The sequence below is a fragment of the Sarcophilus harrisii genome, chromosome 2 (assembly GCF_902635505.1).
Source record: "Sarcophilus harrisii chromosome 2, mSarHar1.11, whole genome shotgun sequence".
In the NCBI taxonomy this organism is placed as follows: Eukaryota; Metazoa; Chordata; class Mammalia; order Dasyuromorphia; family Dasyuridae; genus Sarcophilus; species Sarcophilus harrisii.
The window spans coordinates 513,404,401-513,425,355 of NC_045427.1; the positions used below are offsets into that span (position 1 = coordinate 513,404,401).

Consider the following 20,955-nt stretch of genomic DNA (forward strand, 5'->3'; position numbering starts at 1 on the left):
ATAAAAATAATGAAATTCAAAACAATTCTTAGGTTTCACTTCAAGACCAGCAAATGCACAAAACATCAATATCAGCAAGACTATGGTAAGATAGGTTTACTGATGTGTTATTGATAGAGCTGTGAATCAATACAACCACTTCAGAAAGTAATATGATATTATGCAAATAAAGTGAATAAAATGTCCATATCCTTTGACTCCAAGATTCTAAAGCTAAACCATATGCCCTCAGGTGGTCATTTACTGATATAAACATTGTCCTAAAACAAACTAAAATATGATATTAACACTTTTTGTGGTAGCAAAGAATGGGAAAACTAAGTAGACATCTCATCAATTAAGGAATGGCAAACTTATAACACATGAATGAAATGGAATATTACTATTCTATGAGAAACAAGAAATAAGATGTAGACAGAGAAGCATGGAAAAACTTACATGAATTAATGTAGATAAACAGTCAGGAAAATAATGCACAAAGTGATTAGAACAATTAAGTAGAAAAGATGATGTTTGGATCAGTTTTGATGAATTTCTTTTTTTTTTTTTTTTCCTATTTTTTTTTCTTTCTCTCTTCCCCTAGAGTTCTTCATAATATGGTATGGTTTTTTTGGAGGGAGGAAAAGAGGCAATCAGGCAGAAATTTAGGCAATATAAAAAAAGTCAAAGACATCAATAAAATCTTTTTTTTTTTTAAAAAAGGAAATTGCCTATGAAAATCTGTATATTTCCTCATCATGTTATTTAGAATGTCACTGATAGAAAAATTATTTTATAGAAATGAGAAAATAGGCATATAGGTCAATGTTCACTTATGTCCTTATTAGCTTTTCCATTCTTCTAAGATTTCTCATCCAAGATATAAGACAGACATGTCATTTTAAAAAAAATCTATAAATACAAATGTTTCATATTTATTAAAATTTATAGCATATCATATAACATTAAAATAATATTGTAATCCCTATCAGATTGGCCAATATGACAGAAAAGGAAAATGATAAATTTTGGAGAAGATATGGGAAAATTGGAACACTAAGGCACTGTTGATTGAGTTGTGAATCCAACTTTTATTCTGATAAGCAATTTGGAGCTATATTCAAAAGACTATAAAACTATGCAAACTTTTTGATCCAACAACACCCCTGCTAGGTCTGTATCCCAAAGAGATCATAAAAAAGGGGAAAGGACAAAAATATAGGTAATTCCAATGGACTTGAGAAGGAAAATGCTATTCACATCCAGAAAAAAGCACTGTGGAGTCAACATGCAATTCGAAGCATGATATTTTCACTTTTTTGTTTTTCTTTCTCAGAATTTTTCCTTTAAATTCTGATTCTTCTTTCACAATATGACTAATGTAGCTTAACATGAGTGTACATGTATAACATATATCAGATTGCTTGCTATCTTGGGGAAGGGAAGTGAGGGAGAAAAATTTGAAACTCAAAATCTTACAAAAAATGAATATTGAAAACTATCTTTATATGTAATTAGAAAAAAAAATACTATTAAGTGGGAAAAAAGTGGTACCCAGAACTGAATGAGGATTTCTTGAGAAAGGTAGACTAAAATGAAACTGTACAAGAACACAATCTTCTAGAGAAAAGTAGAGTACAATGTTACATGTGAAACTGCTTTCTCCAGAGTCACTAATGAACTCTTCATTTTCAAATCTAATGGTCCAATCTCAATCCTCATCTCCTTAACTTCTCAGCAGCACTAGAAGTACTGAGCACTTGACTTTTGACACTGGTTAATCATTTTCTCTTCTTGATGTTTTCCTTGAATGTCAAGTCACTGTTTGATCTCTCCTACATATTTTATATTCTAACTTTGGTAGTTATTTGCATTTTTGTCTTATCTCCTTTTACTTGACTGTTGACTCCTTGAAGCCTGGGACTATGTAGTTTTTTTCATCTTTATCTGCTCAGCATTTTGTACAAGGCAGTCACTTAATATATTTTTGTCAAATTGAATTTGCCCATGCTTTTCAGCAAACAGATGTTCTCGGCAAATTCAGAAGCATATGTACAAATAATATGGTTTAATTCACGTTGCATATAGTGTTTAATAATAGCTTAATTACAAGTATGTCTGGAGAGAGGGTATAGCTTGCTTAGTGTTAAATAGATTTTGAAATTTACATCATAAAAGTTTCTAGCTATATCTAACAACTATTCTTTTGTAGAATTAAATTTATATATTAATTAGGGAAAAAATTATTTCCTGAATCCTTAAAAAAAATCCAAGTACAAAAAAAACATGTTGCTATTTTACAAATGCATATCATGACAAACTAAACAAAATCTGAAAATTTAGATGAGCTTTAAAACTCCATCTGTTCTGCATCTGTATTTGAAGTGCAGCAAAAATAAAGAGATAGGAATGGAAAATCTTTGTTAACCTTGGAAGGCACTGTCCTGCCAACTACTTCCAAATCAGCTGTTAGTGTTGACATTCATACTTAAGTCTGTGTACTCTGAATAGCTTTAGTAAAATAAATCCATATTTGATAGAAGAGACTGATTGTAGAATTTCATTTCCATCTGCAATGCATTCTACCCATAAACATGCCAGGTGTTTCTAGAAGTGTTTTGACAAAGTAGATCATTACACTAAAGGATCTCCCTAGCCAAACAAAATATCTTTTCAAATACACACATACATGCATTATGATGCACTACCTAATCAGAGAAAATTATAAACAGATATTTTTAAATAACTAGAAATGGAACAATCATACCAGGATAGTGGTGGCTACAACATTCTCTTTGTAGCATTTGTAGACACACTAGTCTCTATAAGCAGTGCATTTTATCTTGGGATCCATGAATATTTAAAAAATACATATGTTGATAAATATATTTCAATATGATTACTCTCCCGCTGTAATACTGTTTTATATTATGTACTTAAAAAGATTCTGAAGAGAAGGTCTATGGACCTTCACTAGATTGCTAAAGGTGTTCAAAAACCAGTTAAGAAGCTCTGATCTACAGGATAGCAAAAAGATAAATGCATACTTTTCCAAAGACTGCATTCATCCTAAAACCTGACATTCCTTTTTTCCAGATTACTTATATATTTGGTTATAAAATTTTTAAAAAACTAGAAAAAATAAATTAGAAATCTAATAAACTTACAACTAATAAATAAAATTAGCAACTGGCTTTATGAAAGAAAACAATATTATAGATAAACCCTTTATTAATTTGATTTAAAAAAGAAAGAAAACCAGACTACCAACATAAAAAATGAAAAAAGTAAATGCAACATCAATGTACATAAAATTATAGAAATGCTAATTATTACAACAATTGAAGAAAAAACAAATCAAAGGAACAAGAACAAGTTAGAAGGAAAAAAAGCTATCACTCTGTAGATGATATACGATGGTATATTTAGAGAGCCCAAGAGAAGCAACAAACAGATAAGTTGAAACAATAAAACTACAGGATATAAAATAAACCCACATAAATTATCGATATTTCTATAGATTACCAAGAAAACATAGCAGGAAGAGATACAAAGAGAAATTCTATTTAAAATAATTGCAGACAATATAAAATACTTGGGAATGTATTTACCAAAACAAACCCAGGAACAATATGAACATAATTAAAGAATACTTTTCATACAAATAGACAAGACAGATTTTAAAAATTAGAGAGATATTAATTGTTCATAGATAGGCTAAGCCAATATAATAAATGACAATTCTACCTAATTTATTAAATCAGTGCCGTGCCAACCAACTACCAAAGAATTGCTTTACAGAACTAGGGAAAAAGTAATAAAATTTATCTAGAAAAACAAAAGATTAAAAATATCAATATACATTTTTTAAAAAGTAAAGTGGTCTAGCAGTTACCAAATTTAAAACTATATTATAAAACAATAATCATCAAAACAATCTGGAACTAAGAAATAGAGGGGTAGATAAGTAGAATAAGATTATACAACCCTCAGTAATAAATGATCATAGGAACCCAGTGCTTAGTAAACTCAAAAGATGCATGATTTGGGGATAAAAATATCACCATGTGACAAAAATTGCTGGGAAAACTGGAAAGTGGTTTGACAGAAATTTGGCATAGATCTGCATCTCACATGATATACTAAGATAAGGTCAAAATGGGTAAATGATTTAGACATAAAGGTTTTATATCACAAGCAAATTGGGAACCATAGGAAATTTTACCTGCTAGATCTATGGATAAAGAAAGAGTTTATGATGAGCCAGGAGACAGACACAATCAGGAGAAGTAAAACGTAAAATTCAATTACATTGAATTAAAAAGGGGATATTAGAAGGAAAGCAAGGAACTGGGGGAAAAAATATTTTATAGCATTTCCCTAATAAAGACTTTATTTCTTAAATACATAGGGAAATGAGTCAAATTTAAAAAAAAATAAAAGTCATTCCCCCAATTGATAATTGGTCAAAGGATATGAACAGGAAGTTTTCAGAGGAAATCAAGGCTATATATAGCCATATTTTTAAATGCTCTAAATTACTAATGATTAGCGAGAAATGCAAACAAACAATTCCGAGGTATCTCACATCTATCAGATTGCCTAACATTACAGAAAAGGAAAATGACAAATACTGGGGGGTGGAGGGATATGGAAAATTCAGAACACTAATGCATTGTTAGTGTAATTCTGACTTAGTTCAATCATTCTAGAGAACAATTTGGAACTATATCCAAAAGGCTTTGAACCTATGCATATTCTTTTGACTCAGAAATATTACTACTAAGTCTGTATTCCCAAGAGATCAAAGGGGGAAAAAAAAGACCTATACATACAAAAATATTTACAGCAGTACTTTTTGATAGCAACAAATATAATTGTGATGGATTATTATTGTGCTATAGAACATGATGAGGGAGATGGTTTAAAAAAACCTGGGAATTTCTAAATCCAATTTTTCTTGTTCAACAAGAGAACTATATAAACATATACACATATATTGTATTTAAGATATACTTTAACATGTTTAATATGTATGACACTGCCTGCTATCTAGAGGAAAGGGTGGAGGGAAGGAAGGAAAAAGTTGCAACAGAAGTGATTGCAAGGGTCATTGTTGAAAAATTACCCATGCATATGTTCTGTCAAAAAAAGCTATAATAAAAAAATTTTTTTTAAAAACCTGGGAAGACTTATTGATGCAGAGAAGTGAGCAGATCTAGGAGATTCTATGCATGTTAATAACAGTGATACTGTAACAATAATTACCTGGGAAAGACTTAGATACTCTGATAAGACAATTCCAAAGCCCTCATTGGATAATAATTGCTATCTACATCCAGAGAGATGATAAACTCTTAAGTACAACATGAAGTAAAATTTTTCCCTTCCTTTTTAAATATTTATTTTTACATGTTAAAAAAACTAAATACAAAATAATTTTAAAAATAGAAAAAAATAGAAAAGGGAAATTAAAAAAAAAAACCCAACATCGTCTTATGCCCAGAAGAACATTGGGAAGATTAAAAAAATGTAACAATAAATTTCCATTTCAAGAAAGCATATATAAGAATAGAAAAGATTATATATTCATGACTGTCTATTTTTTCTTTGCTTTCTTGTAGGTTATTCTTTTGCTTTTTTTCTTTTTGCAACATGGCTAATATGGAACTATTCTTTGCATGATTTCACATGTATAATAGATATCATATTGCTTGTTTTCTCAATGGGAGGAAGAGGAGTCTGGAAGGACTCCAAACTTTAAAAAAATGTTAAAAATAGTTATTTTTCCAGGAATTTATCAAAATAGATTTTTAAATTTTTAAAAAAAGTTTAAACAGTATGTGCTGAACATTTATCCTACAAACTTTATAAATATTATCTTCCTATTTGTTTCTATTCCTATTTTACAATTGAGAAAACTGAAGAAGACAGAGGTTAGGTGACTTGTCCATGATCACAAATTGAAATCTCTAAGCCTGGATTGGAACACATATCTAAAAGTCCAGTGCACTAACCTTTGTTCCACTGGAACAAAAGAAAGTAATCAGAAAAAACTTTACAAAGGCAATAAAACTTAAGCTTGATCTTGATGCCTGTGTAAGATATGAACAGTTACAGAAAAGAGATTGATACAAGTTGAAAAAAATGACAAGAGTACAGGCATAGTCAGTCATGAATGATATTCAAACTTTGATAGTGGGGGAAGGCTAGAACTAAAAGAAGACTGACTTGAACAATGAGGTGTTTAGGCAATAACAAATAAGAAATTGAGTTGAATTGGTACAGAGGTATAAAATTATGGGCAGTCTTAAAAGTCACTAAAGGAATTTGAATTTGATGTCTTAAATATAATTTCTTAAGTTAAAAAGTCTTTCTAGATGTAGAACTGTGTAAACTTTACTTGTAAATTTATGCTAACAAACTTTTCTCTAAAAGTTGTTCAGTGTTCTTGTCTTCATTTCTTCAATACCAGGCTTCCACTTCAGACTGAGCAATTCCAGATTTCTTCTTTGACTTCTAATTTCACTTCCCTCGATATTCTTGATTACTTTGGATACCTGTCTCTTACCTGACTGGAAAGATCAAGGCCATACAGTGTGAACTCCAATTCTACCTGATGTTAACCACAGTATTTTTTAACAAAGTAGTGCTGGCAGCCACTAACCTGATATATTTAGCAAACAAGAGATTGGACCCCTCAAGGACTCCCTTGCTCATCCTGGCAAACAGTAGGGGGAGAGAGGAGGCTAGGAAGGGAGATGCCACTGCCAAGCTCTCTATGGCTCTCATAGTGAATGACCTTCCATCCCCCAGGTCTGTTCCTGAGTGACCAAGTTTCTAATTTATCTAAGGGAAATAGAGTACTGTGAATTTACAGAATCATAATCAACTTTGGTGCCCCATTCCCACAATCCTGCCTTTTCTCAGAACTTAACTATTCTCTACCTGTATGTCCCTGCGCAAAATAAGCAAAGACAAAATGTGCTTTGCTGTATGTAAGACTATTCTTAGCTTAGAAATCATTAAAAGCAACACATAAAATAGGATAAGATTTCTATTACCTGGCTGTGCCACACCCTCTCTCTGGTTCTCTCAGACTAAGGAAGCCCCAGATCATATTTGACCCCAAGAGCTCTGATTGCATAAATCAGATGACTTACTCCTCCCTGTCAGTGAGCAAAGAAAGTAAACAATCGAACAGAGTTCATAACAGACTCACGCATCCAAGTAGGGCCAGTCTTTTAGATGAAGACTCAGGAACTCAGATCCTCCTATCTCCTCCTCAGCAGGAAACAGGACATAAAACTGGGACCCAGTAGCACTGGGAATAGAGAAGTTCCCACAGAAAATACTTTTCTTGTTATTAACTATCTTCGTGCTAGAAGAGACCTCTGACTTCTTACCATAACCCCAGCTCACTCCATTGAGCAGAGATATAGACAAGACCGGGTCAGACTACAGAGAAATCTCCCTATTCTACTTGTTATTTTTACCTCCTCTGCCCCTTCCTCTCGATAAAAAGTCCTCAGTTTGAGTCCAAAATAAAGTCATATAACCTCCAACCCTTCCCATCAATAATGGAAATTGCTTGATTTCTCCTTCTCACCTGACTCTGAAGTTAAAGGGTGAAGGACTAGGGAAAAAGTGAAGGTATTACATATATCTCCGTCTCTATAACGATTTTCTATTTCTTACCATTAGGCTCAGTAGAAGAGCTGGCTCTCTTTCTCTCTAGAAGATAACTACTATTTACCTATTATATACAACTCAGTACTTTATTATATTAGCAAAGATGTCAAAACTTCAATGGATCCGTGATCTCATCATGTGGGTATTCTCTATTGGTGCAGATCACAACCCATCCACATTTTTCATTCTGTGCAATTCTTGTCCCTGTACTCCCATAAATCCTCCACAGAGGATTTACCCAATTATGACATAAATAATGGGTTGTCATGACCAAATCATTCATCACCATCTAATGGACAAACCATTAAAACCACTAGTGATGGAAGGAACAGAGGAGAGTTTTCACAACCTATTATTCCCTACAGTAATGTGTTTAGATCTCCAGCATCCAGTGAAAAGGAAACGTTAAGGCATAACCTTCCATCTGATCATTTGCTGTGGTACATGACAACTGTGGGAAGGAGGCTTTAACCAAACTGAGGCTAAACTTGTAACATCCATCTCCTACTGGGTCTGCCAGCTTAATCTCGAGGTTAATAAGAGTCTCCAGGCACAATGAGGAAGTATCTTCCTTCCAACTTCCCTTTAATGTGCCTTTCCCCCTCCCTCCTGCACCAAGGGAAGAAGGCAGAAGAAAGTCTGTGGGGAATGGAAATTCTTTCTCCTGCTGTCTAATATACACCTTCTGTCTCATGGTATCTCATGCCTTATCTCCAATCTCTTCTGGAAAGAGAAGTGGGGCCTTCTATTCAATGAATAATAACATATCTGGTCATATCTCATATATGTGAATGATATTCCCCTACCTTCCTCAGTGAGTTCAGTACTTGGCTCAGTTTCCCTCCCTGACTCATGCCCTTATATTAGGGAACTTTGACATACATAACAACTCATCCTCAAATACTGTAACTATTCAGTTCTTCAACACATTCACTTCCAATGTCCTATTCCTCCATCTTCAAATACATACTAAAACAATCATACCCTTGAGCTTGTTATCACCCACAAAATACCTTCATCTACAAATTCAAAAATCCTCTTGTGTGACCATAATCTTGTCACTTCTCTCTCTGCCTTATCTTACCAAACACTACTTTTCATCCACACTGACCCTGGCCATCTCTCCTGAAATAACTATTCTTTCCTCTTTCCCCCATTTTAATCTCTTGGTGAGCCAGTTCATCTCTACTTTATTTTCTTGAATCCCTCATTCTCCTATTGCCAATGATTCCCTGCCAAACCTCAGTCTTGTATCACTTCCATCATCCGCTAATCTTTATTACTACATAATTGCTGCTAAACAAAGATGGAAAAACCATGTAAATATTGTGAAAGAATCTACTACAAATTTTTGTTAAACAAGTTCAACTGGGCCATCATTGCTCCTATTCAATTTTTTTATATTTGTCTTATCAACTCAGTCTCCTCCCTTTTCATTTCTTCCCAAACCTCCCATAGATTTTTCTTCCCTACCCTCTTCAGCTTAGGATTTTGACTCATATGTTACAGAAAAAAAATTGAAATCATTTTCTATAAGCTCCCTCTTCTTCATCTCCTTTCAACCATGCGTTCTATTACTATCTCCTCCTTCAGCTTTGCTGTTGTTCAGCCATGTTCAACTCAGCATGATCCCATTTAGGGACTACAGTATCTGTGGAGTTTTCTTGACATTTTCTTCTCCAGAGGATAAAGGCAAACAGATTAAATGACTTGCTCAGGGGTCGGGGTCCTATACTAAGTATCTAAAGCCCAGCTGGAACTCAGGTCCTCCTGACCCCAAGCTCACAGCACTCCTCACTGGGCAACCTTGCTGCCTCTAAGGCAAGAGAGGTTATAGCTAGAGACACTTACTAGTGCCCTAATCTCCCAATTGTCAAATTCAGTGACCTTCTCTTGATCCCCATTTTCTCCAATCTCTCTGCAGTTTTGAACACAACTAATTATCTTCTGATACTCTCTAGCATCAGAAGATACATTACTCTCACCCATTCCTCCTCCTATCAGTCTGCAGTGCGGGGTCCACATATAGGCTATCCCCACTAACCAGGACTCTGTTCTGAGCCCTCTTCTCCTTTTCTTATATAGTACTCTACTCGATCATCTCATTAATTCCCATGATGCTGATTTAATTATCATGGAGCATGATCTGATTGCTCAAATATGCTATCCTGCTCTAATCTCCCCACTGATCTCTGATCTCCATCTACCTTTCAGACATCTCAAACTCAATATTCAGTAGACATTTTAAACTTAACATGTCCTGACTGGAATTTGTTATATTTACCCCTAAATCCTCTTCTCTTCTAAGAAATCTCCCTACCCCTGTGAAGAGCATCATTAACCTCCCAACCCCACCCCAAATTCATAGCCAAGGTATCTCCCTCAGCTTGTTACTATCTTTTACCTACTACACCCAAGCTGCCACCAAGACCTATTGATCTTACCATTACAATATCTCTCAAACACATTCTTCTCTCTTCTGATACTGTCACCACACAGGGTCCCTATCATCTCAGGCTTGAACTATTGCAAGAACCTGCTGGTGGGTCTTCCTGCCACAAGTTTCTCCCATTTAGACCTCAAAGAGCTTTTCCTAAAGCTCAGGTCTGACCATGTCCTCCGCCTTCTCAATAAACTCCAATGGTTTGCTATTATCTACAAAATCCTCTCTTTGGTGTTCAAAATCTTTTATAATCTACACACATACGAGACTCTTCATATCCTCAAAATTACCAAAGATAGAAATGGTCATTGCTGGAGGGGTTGTGGAAAGAAAGACATACTATGATATTGGGGACTGTTCATAGTATTACAATTTTGGAAAGTAATTTGGAATTATATAAAAAAATAAACAAAATGTCTATACCCTGTGAAGCTAGCAATTCTACAGCTAATCATACATCCTTAGAAAGTCACTTACTGACAAAAAACAGAAGTGCCCTTATTCGCCAAAATATTTATAGCAGCACTTTTTATGATAGGCAAAGAATGAAAAACAAAACAGAAGTCTAGCAATTGGGGATGGCTAAATAAATTGTGGGACAATAATAAAATGAAATATTTTTGTTGTTCAGCCCTTTTTCAGTTGTGTCTGACTCTCCATGGGGGTTTTCTGGGCAAAAATACCTGCAATGGGTTGTCATATCTTTCTCTAGCTCATTTTATAGATGAGAAAACTAAGGCAAAAAGTATGAAATGGCTTGCCCAGAGTCACACAAGGATCTGAGGCTGGATTTGTACTGAGAAAGATGAGCCTTCTCAACTCCAAGCCTTGAGCCAGCCATCTTAGCTGTCCCACAATGGGATATTACCATGCTATGAAAAACAGATGCTCCCCAGAGCATAAATGTAGCAGAAGTATCTTGGTAAGGTAGCACATTATTGCCTCTCCTTCTGTAACAAGAATCAGAAGAAGGTTCATCTGTGATATAAGTAAGATAACAGCTGACATAAACAATAATAGAATAAATCTGGCTTACAACTAGCATTGAGTTACTCTGCTACAGTAACAAGACACAAACCATGACTGCAACAAATGCCTAATATACTTCACTGTAATGAAAAGGAGGGGGAGAGGGAAGAAGAGATGTATAACACTGCCACGCTTCCAAGACTTTCAAGTTCTAGTTTCTAGTTAATTCTCTCACCTCAAATAGATAGATCGCCACAATTACTGATTGCTACCATAAACTAATGCTATAACAAGGCCATTTTACCCAATTATGTGCAATATGTCAGTTTCCTTCCGTAGAACTGGAATAAATCCTAGTTCTTCAGCAATAAAAGCTGTCTCCAAAAAATGTCCACAAGAGGGAACCATCTACGCACTTTTCGCAATCCTACAGTCAGCACTAGATACTCTCAAGTAGTCAATATACCCCATATTGCAAATGACCTCTTCAATCACTGAACCCTAAATATTCTGACACTGGTGATGATACTGCTCTGACAACTTTCTCAGCATATTGAAAGGTGATATAGAAATGCAAAATTTTTGTGATTAAAAAGCTAGAATGCAACTGGCGAACTATGCCTGTGGAATTTGCCTTCTATAATACCTGGGATCCTTCCCCCAATTCATCTTTTGTACTGGTTTTATATGTTATTCATGTAAACCCATTCTTAACTGTTGCTAGGGAAATTTTCAGTTCTTAGGCTCCTGGAAGAACAACACCTTGTTTGTCTTTGTCCATATATAAGTAATGGAAAAGAACTGGTTTTAACTACCAAATAGGAAGCAACTGCATACAGGCCATCACTGTTTCATCCTGGGACTGGGAGAAGGATTCCAAAAATGGAATATGTGGCCAAGACCCAATAATGATAAAAAATACCTCACTTTACTGGTTATAATACAATCAAACATGTTCTTCATCAACTGCTGCAATCTATAATCCTCTTTTGTTGTTATAAAGTAAATATCCACACTTGTCCAATAGCATGATAATTGTCAGTATTATAATTCGAAACATAATAAATTCTTCTTTTAGTAAAAATTTTCATGTATTCTAGGTTTATTTAAATCTAATTACTGTGTCCTACTGATTTTACATTAAAAGTAAAATCTTATACTTCAATACTGCTTTTCAAGTCTCTAAAGTTATAAATAACATTGTACTTAAAATTAAACAAAAAACCCTGTTGCACAAGGAAAGACTCAGTTCTATCTCTAGATTAAAAAAATATATAAACGAAATCCCCGAGGAAAATTATTTTGACAATATCACCAAAATTCTATAACAAAAAAAGAAAGATTTGTTCCTTAATTCTAATCATTCAGTACATTTAAAAACTAAATATTTTTAATCCAGCAATCCAATATATATCAGGGTAACCCAAAGAGATTTAGTATTGTAGTTTTAGTATCTTCCTAATATTCAGAATAGGCCTAATTATATGAAACATAGGATGGACCAAATTGCATAGATTATATCATCTTCCACAAAAACCAGCTAACTGGTTCTATCAATTTAAACATCTATCTCTATGCCAGAAGTTAGGAATCTCTAGTCCAAGATGTAATAATCCAGATCAAAAGATAATGCTAGAGACTCTCCAAATAATGTTCTAGGTAGAGGGTGCAGTGGAGAGTAGAAATCATAGTTATTATATTTAAGAATCTTTTAAAGATCAAAAATAAAGAACATAAAATTGATCCAGATTTCACTGGAATCTATAAACCAAGTGAACAAGATGATGATTTAAGTTGTTGATTTCTAAATAATAAGCACTTCAAAAACTTTCTTTTCTTATGCCTTTCATAGCATTCTTTTGAGCCCATTCTCTTCCTTAACTTTCTTTTTTGAATGTCATTCTCTTCCTTAACATTACAAGTCTTACTATTCCCTAGCCTGGGTTTTTCCCCTCTCCCTTTCCCCAGTATTCCTTTCTGTAACTTCATCTTTCTCCCTTCGTCTATCTCCTCAACTGATTTACAGTATAGTACTACACTTTTGATTTATTTTGACTGGTATGGGAATTGGGGGAGGGGATAGTATTTGCTGCATTTACTTAATAAAATTTTTATTTTTTAAAATAACATTTTAAAAACTCAATATTATATGTCTATACTATATACATATGAACACATGTAAACAAATAAAATATATTTTTATATATGTATATAAAAACTAAATTAAACTACTTTTACTTGTCTTTAGCCATGATTGATCTTTTCCCATATTTACTCAATAGAAAAAAATTTAAAAACACTAATTCTTGGCTAAATAAGTATTTTTCAGAAACATTACTGCCTCTTCAAATTCTCATTTAATTTATAAAACAATGGTAAAACTAGCCTGGCAAGGGGAAGGTTTCAACTCAAAAGTCCAAAAGTAGCCCTAAAATTTTAGAGAAGGATTCGTTTATTATTATTAAATAGCTATAATCAGCAGATAGACTACTATTAGCACCACAATAAAAATGAACCTAAGGAAAAAAAAAAAAAAGGATGCTCCTGATGGCTAACAACTTCCTTGAAAAAGCTAATACATATGTGATTTGGAAATATGACACTGGTGAGATTAAGGTATCTCATATATTACCATGAAACAGTTGACCTAAAATATAATCATTTTAAACCATACTCTATTTGAAAACTGTACTATTGTAACAAAAATACATCAGACTATAAGTATTCTAAGAATACAAATAAGTCTCAAAAGAATTTCAGACTATTAACAACCATATGAAAAGCTGATCCAAATTATTAGTAAAAAGGCAAATCAAAACAACTATGAGACTTCATTTAATAATCACAAGTTAGAAAAAAGACAAAGATAAAAATAGTGTTGGAAAGCTGTAAAAAGGAAGCACAGTGATATATTGTTGCTGGGGCTATGAAATGATTCAACTATTATGCAAAGCAATTTGGATGATTATGCTTAAAAAGTGACCAAAATGTCTATAGCCTTTGAATGAAAGACTCCACTACTAGAAATATCTCCCAAGAAAATCAAAATTGAAAAGGTCTTATACATGCCAAAATATTAATAGCAGCAATGTTTGTGGTAGCAAAGAACTGAAAATGGAAAAATAAAAAAAAAAGATGCTCATTGAATGGGGAATGCTTAATTGTGATACATGACTGTAATGGAATATTTTCCATGATACAAGAAACAGTGTAAATGAAAACTTCAAACAAAGGAAAATATACGAACTGATGGATAATGAAGTAAACAGCACCAAGAAAAATATACAAGATGACAACAATAATTTAAATAGAAAGAATAACCATTATCACACACAAAAAAAGCCCTCAACAGTCTATAATTATGACCAAACTTAGTCCCAAAAGAGTTGTGTGGATTGTATTTCTTTTTCCTTTATGAAGAAGTAGGGGAATATGGCTTGCAGTATTGTATTTCCTGGCAGATTTGCAGAACTTTGTCTTTATTCTTTATTACAAAGTATAATGGGAGAGAGGAATATATTTGGAAATATAAAAGTAGTATAAAAATAAAAGATGTCCCCCCCCCTTTTTTTTTTTTGGTTGAGGCAATTGGGATTAAGTAACTTGCCCAGGATCACATAGCTAGGAAGTATTAAGTGTCTGAGACGAGATTTGAACTCAGCTCCTCCTGACTTCAGGGCTGGTGCTCTATCTACTGCGCCACCTAGTTGTCCCAAAGATGTCCCTTTTGATATGAACAATTTTCAGACAAAGAAATTAAAACCATTTCTAGTCTTATGAAAAAATGCTCTAAATCACTATTGATTAGTAAAATGCAAGGTATCACTTTACACCTTTCAGTTTGGCTAAGATGACAGGAAAAGATGATAAATGTTGGAGGACACATAGGAAAACTGAAACAATGCATTGTTGATGGAGTTGTGAAATTATCCAACCATTCTGGAGAGCAATTTGGAATTATGCCCAAAGGACTATCAAACTGTGCATACCTTTTGATCCAGCAGTATTTCTACTATATTCCAAGGAGATCTTAAAGGAGGGGAAAGAACCCACATGTACCAAAAAATGCTTGTAACAGCCCTTTTTGTGGTGCAAAGAACTGGAAACTGAGTGGATATCCATCAGATGGGAAGTAGCTAAATAAGTTATGGTATATGAATGTAATGCAATATTATTGTTTTAGAAGAAATTATGAGCCAGCAGATTTCAGAAAAGCCTGGAAGATTTACACAAACTGATGTAAAGTAAGCAGAACCAAGAAAACATTATTCACAAGATTATGTGATGACCAATTGTAATGGATGTGGTTCTTTTCAACAATGAATTGATTCAAGGCAGTTCTAATAGACTACGATGAAAGTGCTTTCCACATCCAGAGAGAAAATTATGGAGACTGAATGTGGATCAAAGCATAGTATTTTCACCTTTGCTATTGTTGTTTGCGTGTGTTTTTTTCCCTCTCATGTTTTTTCCTCTTCTAGTCTGATTTTTCTTGCATAGTATGATGAATATGAAAATATGTTCAGAAGAATTGCACACATTTAACCAATATAAGATTGCCTGCTATCGTGGAGAAGGGGGAGAGGGGGTTAGAGAGGGAGAAAAATGTGGAAAACAAGGTTTTGCAAAGGTGAATGTTGAAAACTATCTTTGCATGTATTTGGAAAAATAAAATGCTATTTTAAAGGCATCTTTTTTTGTTTAAAGAGGATCAACAAAAAAGAAAATGCTGCAATGAGGAAAGGTTTTGTGACATCAGGTAAAAGGGAAGTATGATAAGTTATCACAGAGTCTAGATTTCAAGAACAAATGGAAAAGAAGGCAGGAGGGTTAAATAATAAGAATTAGACCAAAAAAAAAAAAAAAAAAAGAAAGAAAGAAAACAACAATCCGATTAGTATCCTGAGGCTTTCAATATGCCCAAGAAACTCAAATACAAGGGCTCTGGTATTCAAGGAAAATCGTGTGGTATAAGGCAAAATTCTGGATTCATATTTGGCCTCTCAATTTCCAGCCTACTGTGTTATCACATAAAAGACAAGTCATTTAATTTTTTTCTCTCAATCTGTAAAATGAAGGAATCAGATTCTAAGGAGGATCACTTCCACCTCTAGATCTTAATGGTAAAATACAAACAAGAGTCACACAAAATAACAAGGCATGAAGAGTGATAGGTGACAATATCTACTAGTGAAAAATGATACTGAAAGTATTAAGTCAGAGACAAGATCACCCTTTAACTAGACAGTTGCACTGAGGATCACACATTTGAAATCTACTTTTTTAGACGCTTCAAAAGGATATGCAAAGTAGAGCCTCATTTAACAATTTTATTTGACTTAGAGCTAGCAAAAAATGTGAGCAACTGTTCATTCTGATTTTTGATTGCATACAAACTGGATATTCCAATATTATATTGTGTCATTCAGTGCCAAGTATACTTGACGCTTTGAGATGAATAGGTGATCCCCTTTTGTCCAATAAACAGGAAAAACTGACAATTCAATGGATAGATTTTTAAAAATAACCTTACTCTTGATGCTCTCTTTCCTTCTGGTCATAGATTGTGCCAGCACTTTATTATGTTGCTTCCCAAGAGAAGTGGAGAAAGGTCAACTAGTCTTATCTAAGTAAAACTTAATCATAGTTTTGGTTGTCTCTTTTAAATTTCTTCCTTTATGATCTTAAGTGAATAATTATCTCGAGACAAACATGTCCAGGCTTGGAAGCAATATTGTGAATTTGAGAAGTCCAGAGGCCCTGGGTTTCTTCAAATCTGATTGGTGCTTGCTGGGGAAGATCTTGGCAACTATTCCAGCATTCTTAGAGAAGGCAACCACCAACAAAAGCTGAAGCCCAAGACTGGCTTTTTCACCAGAAGACAATGACTGTGAGTTATTTGGGCAATAGGAAAGCAGAGTGAATGAAAACTGCCTAGTTCCACCTGGATAAGCCTTTGCACTAGTAAGGGATGAGTTGGGGAAATATTTAAGTTGCCCTATGTGCTGAAGGGGCCCAGGACAATTTAGTTTCTCACTTGAGACTAAGGGAACCACTTGACAGTCAATCCCAGGTCTCTGACAACCTTTGAGAAGACATCAATGCATTCTGGGAGCTGATTTGGAACAAGTAATCACTTCTAAAAGGGGAGATTCAATTTTTTCCTTTTCCTTTTCTTAATTTGTTTTATTCAAATTTTCAATATTCTTTATCTTATTTGTTTGAGACAAGCCCTTTTTAAGTACAAAGCAAATAGTAATGTCTGGTAAGCTTTATAAAATATAATTGGTCTGTTAATTTGCATAACTTCATATTTGATATTTGGAGTGATTATCATTGCCATTAGCTGTGGTGGACCTGACCCTTCCTTAAAAATTAAGTTTGAGACAATATTGGAAATATACAGAATGAACTCTTCATACTCTTAATATGAAATGTAGGAGATTATTAAGAACTATATATATTACATGAACCTTGTGAGTCATTTTAGCACATAAATGAATTCGCAAAATTTGAACATCCCCAGACCCCTAGAAAATGTTTCAGAATTAGGTATATGGACAAATGTGCAAAATGAATTTTGGTTGATTTACTGGAGAAAGCGCATATTTATGAAGAGGAAGAGGATACCTTGAATCATTTCTAAGAAAAAGCTGTTCCTAAGCACTGAGAGGGGTTGGTGCTATAAATGAAATAGAATCTTTAATAACCATTTAATAGGAAGAGCTGATGATAAAAGTTATTTGAAAGCAAGTGATCCCATCCTCAGGACTTTATTTCCTTCCTGGTTACAGATTGTATTAAGAATATTTTGAGCCATTTTTCTTGAGGAGTAAGAGATGACTGGCTTTGGGAAGAGCTGCCATCACTGAAGAATGTCTTAGCCAATTTGCCTTCTCCCCCTTCTCCGTCTTCCAGAAGGTTCAGAGCACTTCATCCGACTCTTTGTTTGGACTGTTTCATTTCTCACAAGGTGGGGATTAGATGGGAATCAACAAATCCATTCCGTCTTATGAGATGAAGAACCAATCTTCCTTGCCACTGTCTTCTAAGATTTCTTAGGTCTAACTATTTCTTAGGAGGACCTCTGGCTCTTGCCACATAACCAAAGCCTCTGGACATTCACATCTTTCTATCTTACCTGCAACTGAATTTAGTTTAGATATTGTCTCCTCCAATTAGAGTATGAGCTCCTTGAGTGGGAATAATCTCATTTTTTCCACTTGTTTCCCCATCATTTAACACAGCAAGCATTTAATGATTTTTTCCAATTCATTTATTCATAAGCGTCTCTGCTATCCAAAATGAGGAATAAAGGTGATAAAAGGGGGATCCTTTCTTTCTAATATGACCAGTGATTACTATTTGGAGGTGGGACTACCAGTAAAGAAAGAGGGAGGGGGTACAAATAAATCCAAGAAATAAAAAGAGAAAGAGCTTTCCAAAGATTTTTTACTGGACTCCAAGGTCAGACTGGCCTAAGTATCCACGGAAGAAGGGCAAAGAAAAAAAGAGTAATCATTGGCCCAGAAGATACATTTGAATAAATGTCTCTGATGTTTACTGTAAAACTACTAAAAACTACTACTGTAAAACTATTAGCAGAACTTATAATAATAGAGTAATTAGGATATAAACAGAGGTTAAATAGAATTTAAAAGTAAATCATGATCACTATTTTATATGTGTATTCAGTTTAAAACACATAAGTATGATGGCAGTAAAATGGGAATAGAAATCCTTTTTCTATTTTGCTTTGTTTTTTTTTTAATTTGGTAATTGTTAAGTTCAGGATAAAAAATAAAATCTTAAAAATTCTACATCTAGAAAAAAATTCAAGGAAAATGTTTGAAAAAAAATCAGCAAATGACTCATTTTATTGAGAGCTAAAACTTTTCTCAATACAAGATACATTACATAAGTCCAGTTCAACAACTGACAATGATTGCAACTAAGCTACAGAAGAAAAGGAGTGAGCTAAAATATGAAACAAATGTTTATAGGGCATGAAAAAAACTAGATGAAATATAATAAAAATAGATGAAATACCAGGCTACAGCTTAATGATTTATTATGAATTAGAACAAAAAAAAAGTGATAGTAGCTAGGAGAAAATCAGTATCATCTTCTTGCTGTTTTGATTAGATAAAAAAAAAAAAAACATGAAGGATAATGGTTTTGTTCATTTACTTGTTGGCTTTTTATAAAAGGAGACAGCCCTTCTGTAACTCAGATAAAGATAATCATAATCTTGGCCAATTAAAAATACATTCAATATTTATAGAGAAATGCCTAAAACGAGTTTCTTTGAAGCAACAAGGGAAGAAATAGAACACAAATGAAAAGTAACGGGAACAAAAAAGAGGTCACAAGATTCAATCTAATTTCAATTAGCATTGGATAAATTTATATATTTATGCTGAGAGAATATCAATATTGGTTAGCTAGTAAAAAATCATAGTATTATAAGAAATTCTAGAAACATGGGAAGGGAGGGACATGAAATAGAGGAAAGAAGAATGATATTCTTATACCAAAGGAAGATTTTTCTCTCAAATATTCTTTTTAATTTTTAGTTTCATGGTTTGTACCTCAATAATTTCCATAAATATGTTTACAGGGAAACTAGAGTCTCAAGAAAATCTATCATTAAGTGAGTAGAAGATTTTGAGGACTCATAGATTTAAAGCTTAAAAACAGGGGTGTGCTAGTAAATGTCAAACATACTTTTAAGTTATCTTTTAGGTTTTCTAGCCCAAACTTCTCTTATTTCAGATGAGGAAAGTAAAGCCTAGAGGGATCCAATGACTCATATAGTCACAAACTAGTAAGGAAGAGGTAATTTTTGAACTCGGAGAGCCATCTTGTCAATATACCACACACCTTTTTAACTGTTTACAAGTATCTTTTCAGGGGACTTCTCAACTTAGTTACCAATATCTCACCTTGACTTTTAAGGGTTTCTCATTATTTAGGTAATTTTTAAGATCTCATGATGGATGACAGTGTGAAGAGAATTCTGGGCTCAGTACTGGATTTGAATCTCACCAGGAAAACTTACTTCTGTGCTTTGAGTTTTATCATTTGTGAAATTAGGACTTCACTATAACATATATAGCTTTAAAAATTTCAAGGCACTTTATGTAACATTTCACTTGAGCCCCACCTTTCTTTTTATTTCTTTTTTTTTTTTAGCTTTTTATTTTCAAAAGATATACATAATTTTCAATATTCATCCTTGAAAAATCTTGTGATCCAAATTTTTTCTCCCTCTCCTCCCCTCATCCAAACAGCAAGCAATCTAATATGTGCTAAAGGTGCAATTCCCACCTTTATCATACTGCACAAGAAAAATCGATCAAAAAGGGAAAAAATGAGAAAGAAAACAAAATGCAAGCAAACCACAACAAAATAGGTGAAAATACTATGTTGTGATCTACACTCAGGCCCCACAGTCCTCTCTCTGGGTACAGATAGGTCTCTCCATCACAAGATCATTGAAATGGCCTGAATCACCTTATTGTGAGCCCCATCTTTCAAATGAAGTAAATATTCTATGCTTTGTTGTGAGAACCTTAATGTCTGATATGAATGTCCTTGTTACAGTTTGAAAATGGAATCATTAAGGTTCTCTCACTTCTAAGTCATTATATATACTATCTTTACTCATAGAAGTCTTCCTTTGCTATGATATCAAGCTCTCTCCTTCTTTGCCAATGATCTGTTGAAAAGACATTTCCTTTTTTTTTTATTTTTTTTTATTTAATAGCCTTTTATTTACAGGATATATACATGGGTAACTTTACAGCATTAACAATTGCCAAACCTCTTGTCAATTTTTCACCTCTTACCCCCCCACCCCCTCCCCTAGA

At 33.7% G+C, this 20,955-nt stretch overlaps 1 protein-coding gene across 8 annotated transcripts in view; it reads right to left on the reverse strand.

Annotated features, from left to right (window-relative positions):
• LRRC49 (leucine rich repeat containing 49) overlaps positions 1-20,955 on the reverse strand; it is a 185,121-nt gene that overhangs the window by 74,388 nt on the left and 89,778 nt on the right. The window contains exon 1 of one of the 8 annotated variants that reach the window (XM_031955295.1): positions 7,678-7,875. The exons of the other annotated variants lie outside the window; for them this stretch is intronic. The gene's annotated coding sequence lies outside the window, so the exon portion shown is untranslated. Of the gene's footprint in view, positions 1-7,677; positions 7,876-20,955 lie in introns of those variants that run through there. 8 annotated transcript variants of the gene reach the window in all.